The sequence below is a fragment of the Helianthus annuus genome, chromosome 16 (assembly GCF_002127325.2).
Source record: "Helianthus annuus cultivar XRQ/B chromosome 16, HanXRQr2.0-SUNRISE, whole genome shotgun sequence".
NCBI classification, from domain to species: Eukaryota; Viridiplantae; Streptophyta; class Magnoliopsida; order Asterales; family Asteraceae; genus Helianthus; species Helianthus annuus.
Window position 1 is genome coordinate 197,343,433 of NC_035448.2, and position 10,565 is coordinate 197,353,997.

Consider the following 10,565-nt stretch of genomic DNA (forward strand, 5'->3'; position numbering starts at 1 on the left):
CACCTTCGTGTGTGTTCTAGATCGATCAGGAGACTCCCATGGAGTCTCAAACCCTAAACATGAAAGATCATCAAATTGGAAGGCTAAATGATGCTTAAACTCATAACCGAGCATGGATTAATGATCACCAACACGAGGGGATCATAAGGTATGTCTTAAATCTAAGATTGATGATCATGGGTGAAGTGGGTTATGCTCTAATCCGTGAGATAATATGAAATTGATCATGTATAAGGGTTAGAAACATCATATAGAACATGGGTTATGTAAGGTTTGTGTTAATTTGAAGTTTAGATGTGAAACCCGTTTGCTATGGTGAGGATGATGACTTGAATCACCATTTATGTTTAATTCTTGTTGAAAGAATGATGTATTATGTGGGTATGATGAAAGCTTGTTAGATGAATTAGGAGAAATATGATGATGCTATGTTTGATGTTTAATTGGAAAGGAAACATGATGATTAGTAGTAGGTTTTGATGGGTTATGTATGAAATTAGAAGATGCATGTATGAATTAGTTGTACGTTATGCTTAAAAGGTGGTACACGCACATCAAGTGTATGATAAAATGTATATAGTGTTGTCCGTATAGTCGATTATGATGTTACTAATATATGATGATAAATCGATAGTTAAATATGGTTAATAGTTGACTTTGAAAGTCAACTAAGTATAAGAATCATGATTTGACTCGTTATCGTAAAGGTAGGATTATAAGAAGTCGTATGATACATGTTATAGCAATCCGCGTTAAATGTAATGACATGATGAGTTACATGAATTTAAGCGTATATGGAAATGATTATATGAGTTATGTTGGTTAAGAATGAATAATGAAAGTTAAGTATGAAAGATGCGATTTACATGATGGTTAACATGCACAAATGAGTATGCTAATAAGAGCGTGATTTTGATGAAATGAAAGTATAGGAATCACGTCGAGACGGGCGCAAGCATGAGATGTTAACGGGTCAATAAGAGGCAAGGAATCGGATGCGAGCACGGACGCATAAGGTAAGTGATTTCCGTAATCACTTCTTAGTTCAAGTAAGTAATAAAGTGTTGTGATTAATTAAACATGATGCTTGAGGTCAAATGTGTGTTAAAGCCTTTCGTCGTAAATGATGGGATTAAAGTTGACCAAAATGCCCTCGATGGGAATTTTGGGGTAAACGATCTTAAAAGTAGTTTAGGAATAAGTTATTCGATTAGTGTAATGTTTTGGACAAGTATGGATGTGGGGATGATGATTTGGTTAGTCATAGACCAATAAATGCGCGAATACCCTTAACGGGTCAAAACAAGCATATGAACATTAATGTGTTAAGAGGATGTAACACATCCAAAAATTTAGTAATTTATGATAGACGTCACTGATATTAATATGTTTACAAGAGGTTATGGTAAAACAAACAAGTTATGATGATGTATGCATGAACGGGTCAAATAGTTAGAAAATAGTAATAAGTCGAATGTATGTAAGTTAAGAATTTCCTTAATCCAGAGGTAAGATTTTAAGTCCATAGGGTAGAATGTGAATTTACAAGCATGTGGGAGGAAACGGGAGGTTAAACGGGTAAACGGTTCGAAAGTTACGCAAGTTTTAGCGTTTTCGGACATTGAAACGGATCTGCAGCGAAATGGCGCACGGTCGTGCGCTTGGCCGCATGGTCGTGCGATTTCGAGCAAATCATTGCACTAGCTTGTGCACTGCCAGTGCCCCCATCGTCGTAGGAACTGCACGGTCGTGCGGTTGGATGCATGGCCGTGCATCAGTTGCCACTGCACGGTCGTGCGATTGGACGCATGGTCGTGCATCAGCTGCCAGTTCAGTATAATGTGCAGAATTCGTACAGAACAGTCCCGTAACCGAAAAGGAGTCCCGAAACGTATTCTAAACGTATTACAGAATGTTATGGGATGCGATAAGCGTGTATGTATATATACATGGAGCGAAATAAGTAGAAAGGCATAGGTATATATATAGGTGGGTGGCTGCTTGGCGAAAACTGTTCGTTTGCTCCGTTTTGTATCGTGAACTCGTTTTAAACGCGTTTCAAGTTACGTACGACTAATTTAACCCACGTTTTTATAAGTTTAAGTGTATGAACATGCGTAGTTAGGTATGGATGTATGTTTATAAGTATGTGAGCAAGTACGTGGTTATATGACGGTATGTATGAGAGTAGACATGTATGAGTTTGAAAGGTGTACAAGTAGGGATGTATGCATGTATATATGTATAATGTCACGAGTGTGCGTGATGATGTGGATATGGGTGTATGTGAAGATGTAGGAAAGGTATGTACGTATGTAGATGTGTATGTATGTATGAATAAAGGTATGTACGAGTGTATGCATGTGTGTAAAGATGTAGGAAAGGTATGTACGTATGTAGATGTGTATGTATGTATGTATAAAGGTATGTACGAGTGTATGCATGTATGTAAAGATGTAGGAAAGGTATGTACGTATGTAGATGTGTATGTACGTATGTATAAAGATGTGTATGAATGTATGCATGTATGTAAAGATGTAGGAAAGGTATGTATGTATATATGTATGTATGTAATTGTGTATGTATGTATGTGCAAAGACATGTATGAGTGTATGCATGTATGTAAAGTTGTAGGAAAGATATGTATGTATGTAGATGTGAATATATGTTTGTATGTAAGTACGTATGTAAGCATGATTTAGACATGTTGAGTGTTAACGTTTTTAATGATGTACCTTGAGAATGAAAAGTAATGCAGGTACATTACTGAAGCCTCACCAGGAAATGGATACGCAGATGAAATGCTTAAAGTTTAAAAAAAATGACGAATAGTGAAGTGTTCGTTAATGAATCTTGTTTATATAATGTGTGCTAATGTATGAATGAATGTGGTGAGTGCAGGTTGTACGAATCACGGATTAACCTCACAAGGAGTAGCGATCGAAGACCGAGTCACAAGATAGATTGTACGGGAATGTTTACATATGTAACTTAGTGATGATAAGTTATGTTTTTGTTATATTTTAAAGTGGACTTTCAAGTAAGACAAAACGTTTATAATGAATGAAATTTTAGGGTACGTATTTCCGCTGCGACTTATGGTCAAATGTGATTTAGGGTCTTACACCATCATTAGATTTAGCACCGAATTTACCATTTTCATCAATAAAAGTACATGGAGACCCAAATGGCTCCAGAAACTCTAGATTTGGCTTGTAACGATGTGGCAACTCAAAACTTGTTTTCTTGTACTTCTTGACGGTGAGCACGCGGTTCAAAGTGTAACACGTTGCAGCCACTGCTTCACTCTAGAAGAAAATCGGTAACTTGGAATCGGATAACATCGTTCGAGCAGTTTCTATTAGGGTGCGATTCTTTCTTTCAGCAACGCCGTTCTGTTGTGGTGTGTATGGCGCGCTGAATTCATGAAGAATCCCCTTTTCATTACAGAACTCGAGCATTTTGTTATTCTTGAATTCCGTTCCATTGTCACTTCGTATACTTCGGATAGGCAGCTTATACAGTGTCTCCATCTTTTTGAACAGAAGCATCAGCGACTCAAACGTCTGATCCTTTCTTTCCAAGCACACAACCCACGAAAACCTGGTATAGTCATCAGTGACTACCAAGCAGTACAAATCACCACTGATGCTCTTCACATTGACCGGCCCGAAGAGATCCATGTGGAGTCTCTCAAGTGGTACTCTAATCGAATTCAGTAACTTCTGTGGGTGTGACTCCCGAGTCTGCTTTCCCTTCTTACAAGCTACACAATCATCATTTAAATGAAAATTCTTTAAATTCACACCTTCAACTAAATCGTTATGCACCAGAAAATTCATTTTTCTAATATGAATGTGGCCCATCTTACGATGCCACATAATTGACTCCTTTTCTGTTGCTTTAGTTTTCGACACAAAACATTGTTTTTGATGATTGGTTGGTGCTGCGACACTCATGTCAAGAATATATAAATCATTTTCTCGTGGAGCGTGCAACAGCACCATATCCTCAGGGATTTTAAACCCAGGTTTTAAAACAAGACATTCGTTTTTCGTGAAATGTACAGTAAACGATTTTTCACAGATTTGAGAAATACTAAGCAAGTTGTTTTCCAATTCTATGATGTAGTTCACTTTCTCAAATGAAATGACTCCATTCGTCAGGGTTCCTTGGCCCACAATCCTGCCACCATGGTTTCCGGCAAATCCCACGTAAATTCCATTGATTGATTTTACATCGTAGATTAGTGCAAGCATCCCCGTCATATGTCTTGAGGCCCCGCTGTCCATGATCCATTTTGAAATTATAGACCTGGGCAGCCCCTGCAAACATTACAGCAACTCATTCAAACAATGATACCCAAGACTTTTTTAACAGTTGAAACACTTCCAAATACTAAATCACACAGCACATCAATCTTTGGAAAGTTAAACGTGACATTCGAAACATCAGTTTTTACTTTTGGTTTTACTTCATTTTTTATTGGTGGAAACTCTGCAAGAAACTTATCAAGCTCAGATTCAAATTCAACTACATCGTTTTTCAAACCTTTTATTTCATTTTTCAAAATGTTTTCCATCTTTTTCTCCTCTACCGATGGTTTTGATTTCGCAACCCATGATTGATTTTCAAAAACTTTCGTTTTAGGATAAATCTTTGAAGTCTTGTGAGTCTTTGAAGATTCGCCAACCTCAATGGTCGATTTTGGCTTATCTTCTGACTTCAAAGATTCACCTCTTTTCAAGATGCGAATTGGTGAAACCATTGGTTTTTTACCCTTTTTGTCAATTGGTGACTTAGGTCGAGGTTTTTGAACAACAGGTTTTACAACGACAGGTTTTTCAAAAACTTTCTTGCATTGTTTAGCCATGTGTCCGATCTCATTGCAGCGATAGCAAACTCTTTTGTCATACTCGACAAAAGTTGATTTGACCGTCTCTTCTTTCAGTTTCTTCGCCGCATTCAAATCGTCAACGGCTTTCTGACTAAAAATATATTCCTTTTCATCATCCACACTTGCTCCAACAACAAAAACATCATTCATTTTATCTTTTGGATTGACAACCTTCTTAGCCATCTTCTTCTCAAAACCAATTCTTTTGTTTTTAAAGTTATTACCATTTTTCTTGTTGTTACCATTCCCTTCCCGCTCTTTCTTACTCGAGTTGTTAGAACGTGACGTAACAAACGAATTTTTGGGTTTCGAAAAGAATTCTTTGTTGTTTACTTCAGCAATGTCAATTTCAACCAATTTGAAAACCTTCTCAACATTTTCAATCTTTGCGTTTTGAAGTGGATACTCGAAATCAGAGTAAAGTTTGTCAGTTCCAATCATAGTGTAAACCACCATGATCGGATCATCATTCGCACCTTTGTCTGATTTCGGTATGAAACGGTCTAAAAAGTTACGCTCGTCTTCAGAATCACACACAGACTTCTCAGAATGAGATTTCATGACTTCAACCTCAGAGTTATCACTTTCTTCATCTAACACCTGGTCGACAACAGTCTTGATGACCTGTGACTCGTTGTCTGTGTCAGACGGAGAGAATGCAACGTCAATGCTCTCTGGCAACTCATCCTCAATTGTTCTCAGCTTGAGGTTCAATGCAGCTTCCACCCCATCTGGATACTTTTGAGTATAATGATTCCACATTGGGGGTGGAACGCTGTTAAAGACCGGTGGTGCGTTGGGCTGTTGTGGAACAATCTGCTCAAGGACATAGGACGATGCAACATAGCTCAATAATTTCTTATCGATTCGCTTATTTTCAATTTTAGTTAATTCTAACTCTTTCTTCAATGATGCGATTGTGTCAAGATGAAAATTAACTTCCACTTGTGTCACGACCCCCGATCCCATCCTGGCCGGAATCGGAAGTCGCGAGCAGTCCAGTGATACCGGTGATTATTTTGAAAAACATTGCAGCGGAAATTTCATCAGGACCGTGAGTTAGGAAAATATCAGAGTTTAGAAACACCGGATTTTTATTTAAATAGATGGAATAAATTCCATCTTTTACAAAGGTAGCTTTTAATGAAAACAATATTTCTTAAGTTGATTTAATTAATAAAATAAGCCACTTCTTGAAGTCTTCTAGTGCCGGATCCAATCCTTACTCCAGTCTACTGTAATTACCTGAAACGCGTTTTAAAAAGGTTTTGTCAGCGGGAAATACTGAGTGAGTTCATTCATTTTACTGAAAACGACACATTTGTTATAATTTACAGTATTAAGAGTTTTTACATATGTTTATTATCAACCAACATTTCAAGAATAGGTATTTGTCACAGACCAGCTCTGTGACTGTGGTCATATCACCATTGGCTGGCCCAATGAGTGACGTATGTCACAATTAGGCTCGCCCACCTAATGTGAAGGAAACAATGATAACAATACTGTGCACAATACCCCACATACCGGCTGTAATTTGGTGATTACATAAACTTAATCACTGTAATTATAACTCTGAAAAATGATTTGGAGTATTGTAAAACAGTTGATAAAAAGAGAATGACTCACAAATCAGCATGCAGGATTTAACAAACTTCTTGATTCTATTTCTTCCGATAATTAAGCATGCACTTTATTATTCTGGATCTTCTGATGATTTAATAGTTTGTTTGATTGTAAGGGTGTAGTTGGGAGTATTTTTGGTAAGTTTAACAGAATGGAATACGTATTGGTGTAAAACCTAAATCAACCTTAACGAATTTCACAAAAACCGGGTTAATGATCAATACAGCTTTTACGATAACTCACGAGATCAAATTTTCCCAATAAATGACAAAGTGCAATACTTCAACTCATTTATCGTATTAACGACAAACGACAAAGTATAATACTTCAACTCATTATCGAATTATCGACAACGACAAAGTACAATGCTTCAACTCATTATCGAATTATCGACAACGACAAAGCATAACCCAATATGGGCGGCACTTAGACATTCTTTGGATATATTGATTACTCGGAAAATGAATCGTAATAGCGATCGAGTTATTACCCTGTTATTGCGGCAGAATTTCGAGGTGTGTGTGTGTTAATTGTGATAAACAGAACAGAAATCGGTGCCTGAAGCGAATTTCTTCGTCGAACCAACGCACAGAAGCCAGTCCCAACCTCTACTATTTATAGCTGGAATTTAGTCCCCCTCGCGCCACGCGAGGGGTCCCCTTGTTCCTGTCGCGTGGCGCGACAGGTCGCCTTTCACCATAGGGTTGCCACGCTTAGGAGTAGGCTAGCTGAGTCGACAATTCGGCCAATAGTATTTAGACAACGTTTTTATGAAGATAATCGTCAACTAGGTTTTGCCCCCCTTGAGTTTTAGGGGCTCTGATCCTGATTCTGATTGCTATGAAAATTTTAGGATTTGTGCAGGTTTACTTGGGTGTCTCAACTATGGTTCCCTATTGGGTAAATAAAATAATAGGCATGACTTTTGATGAAAGTTTGTTTATAAAATAGAACTAATAAATAATAAGTAATAGTTTTGGGTACTTTATAAAAAGAGAGTAGAATGGTGGGAAAAAGGAATGGACTCACTGTGTAACTTTAGGGTTCAACTAGAAGGACTCCTGGTATAAATTTTGGGTATAACTTTTAAGATATAGAAAAATATATAATACACTTGTGGTAAGTATAGTACCCCTAATTCAACCTTGTCCCGATGTCCCGAGACAGAACCCAAACGAACTTAGTCGGGCAGAGCCTTGACATGCGTTATGGGACTCAGATCAATCGGAAAGGATAGCGGTGATCGGGAGTTAAAACACATAAAACGAAGCAAGTTATTATTATTATTATTATTATTATTATTATTATTATAGAGTAGTTAATAATAATAAAAATGTATCTACATGAAGAGAGTGGACGAAAGATGAAAGAAAGAGGAAATGACAAATTTTCTTCTGAAGAGCTTATGCCTTTTTATAGTGGCCATGTAAGTTTGATCTCTCTTCATCAAGTTACACGTATATGCTCACTTAGAAGAATCTGATTTGTTGTTTAATTTTTTAATATTATTTTAATTTTTGAAAGCCACGTATAGTGTTTTGAGGATAAACACCTCATGCACTCTACAACTTTCTTTTAGTCATATTCACATTCATGAAATATATATTAGTTTTGATGTATATCATTATACTTCTACCATGAACTTTAATTTTGGTTTTTATTATTATTATAAAAATAAAATGAAACACGAAAAGTAAGATGGGACTGCAAACAAGTTTTCATTATTATATATTTTATTAATTAATTTAACTGCTTTACTTTATTTGGCTCGTATAATTTTCTAAAATATGACGTGTTACAAAATAATGAATATGTTTTTTTTAGAACGAGTATATTTTTGTCTACAATTTGAACCAAGTTAAAAATAGAGTAGGTTTAATTATTAAATGGTTCCTGAGTCAGTCCAGGTACTTCATATTTCTAGTGGTCAACTTATCTGTAATCTACCCGTCTAATAATATAAGTTTTTATAGACTTTTATTTTATTAGAAAGGTCACCCGTATACAGGCCAATTAATTATATTAACCAACTATATAAAATAGTGTTTAAACTATTTGGGTTGAATAATTATATTAAAAATAAACTAGTTACTAGTTACTAGTGGCTAATAAATTTAACCAAACCTTATAATTCATATGATAAAAATTGGTATGTTACATCCTCCCCACCTTGTTTTAAATCTCGTCCTCGAGATTTGGGTTACGATATTTCTTTTAGACTTATGTCATATTTTAGTTAATAAAAACAATATTTCTTTTAGAGTTATGTTACTTTTTGATAGAAAAGAATAATATTAAGGTAAATGATACCAAATCAAAATATCAAATTTTGTGACTATGAGTTGTACAATAGATAGGACTCAATGGTTCAACTGAATTAGTGTAAGAATTCGATGACAAACGAAATGAGATGAAATGGTATAATTTCCAAGATGACTAGGTTCAGGCCAAAAGATATATGATAAATAGATTTTAAAATAAATGTGAAGGACTTTTGGAATCAATAAAATTCTTTATCAAAAGGAATCTTATTTGATTGAAAATTGAGAAAGACATAGAATTGACGGGCTCAAAATGATTTGTCAAATAGTAAATTATGATATGAGAAATTCTATGTGTTGAGATGAGTGAATTACAAAGATACACCAAAGGACAATAGAATTAGTGTATTAGAGTTCCAAGTTGTTTTAAATGATGAAATAATGTGATAGTATATTATTGGTAACTATATTTTTCATATTATGTCAAAGAGATGGAAATATAAAAAGAATAAGTTGTTTTGGCATGACCAACTATTATATTATATTACTAAAGCAAATGTAATATATATTATTTGTAAATGGTTACTATTCTTAAATAGATATTATTTTAGTATTGTATTATACTATGTAAAATAACTTATATTTATAGGTTACAAAATATTATAGTGAAGTGATTACATTTACAAAATATTTTAGTATTATGATTTTGTAAAGAATCACTATTATTTATAACGTTTAAATGAAAGTTGTGAATAAAAGGGGTAAAAATATTTGTAAAATATTTTATATAACACTGGGTCAATTCTATTTTATTTTGAAACCATATAGCGTTGTAAAATGTAGTTACAAATGTTGTGGTGACTATTCTTTATATATTACAATGTTCTCCTAATTCAATGTAGTCGCTGACTATTATATTATTCTTATATGGTTATTTTCTTGCTAGAGTGTCATAGTACATAGTTATCACAAAATATGTGATACATAATTATTTATATAATTTTATTCGTCCTTCTAAAAATATGTCTTCTCTTTTTAGTACAAAGTAAATTTTTTTTTTTTTTATATATAATTTAAAATTTACTAAATAAGTATGATGACTTAATTAACTAGTCATTATCACGGCGGATATTGGTTAGTGCTGCCTTGTTTAAGCATAGGTGGCCAGTCCATGCCTAACTAAGGCTAGACTATTCAATACCTGTCCTTGACAATAATCCTAGTATCTGAAAATAATAATACCAATAATATTACTAATAATAAAATTGATATTAATTGTCAATAATAAATGCATAAACTTAAATGAGAATATACTTTAAACAAAATTTTATACGTAAAAATATAATTTCTTTACCTTAATGGTTTTAACAAAATTTTAATTACAGAAATACTATATTGTAAGTTTCTATATATAATCAATTAAGTTTATACAATGTTTTTCGATTAATGATGATAACGTAAGAAATATCACGAAAGGCTCGATTGGTTGTAAGGACTACGGAATTTAGGACATGAAATGGTGGATCATTATATAATTGTGTTAAGATTGCTTTTATAAAATAAACCAATAAAGCGGATTCAATATAAATAAATAAATAAATAATTAAATCCTAGATTAGCGCAATCTTTAATTTTGTGAAAATGTCATTTACAAAGTGATCGTGATTAAAGAAATAATTCAGTGAAGTCGAAGGCCAAGAAAGCATGTTATGGTTCAAGAGAATTGAAGTGCTTGTTAGGACTATTTTGAATATGATGGTTTCAATCCATCATATGGGACT

The 10,565-nt window shown here is 34.3% G+C and overlaps 1 long non-coding RNA gene across 2 annotated transcripts; it reads left to right on the forward strand.

Moving 5' to 3' along the window:
- Positions 1-2,984, forward strand: LOC110917975. Of its 2 annotated transcripts, none has more exons than XR_002580983.2 (3): positions 1-148; positions 928-1,016; positions 2,902-2,984. It is a non-coding gene; the product is annotated as an uncharacterized LOC110917975 (long non-coding RNA). The 2 variants fall into 2 exon arrangements; XR_002580984.2 differs by having other exon boundaries at positions 933-1,016.
- Positions 2,985-10,565: the final 7,581 nt, after the last annotated feature.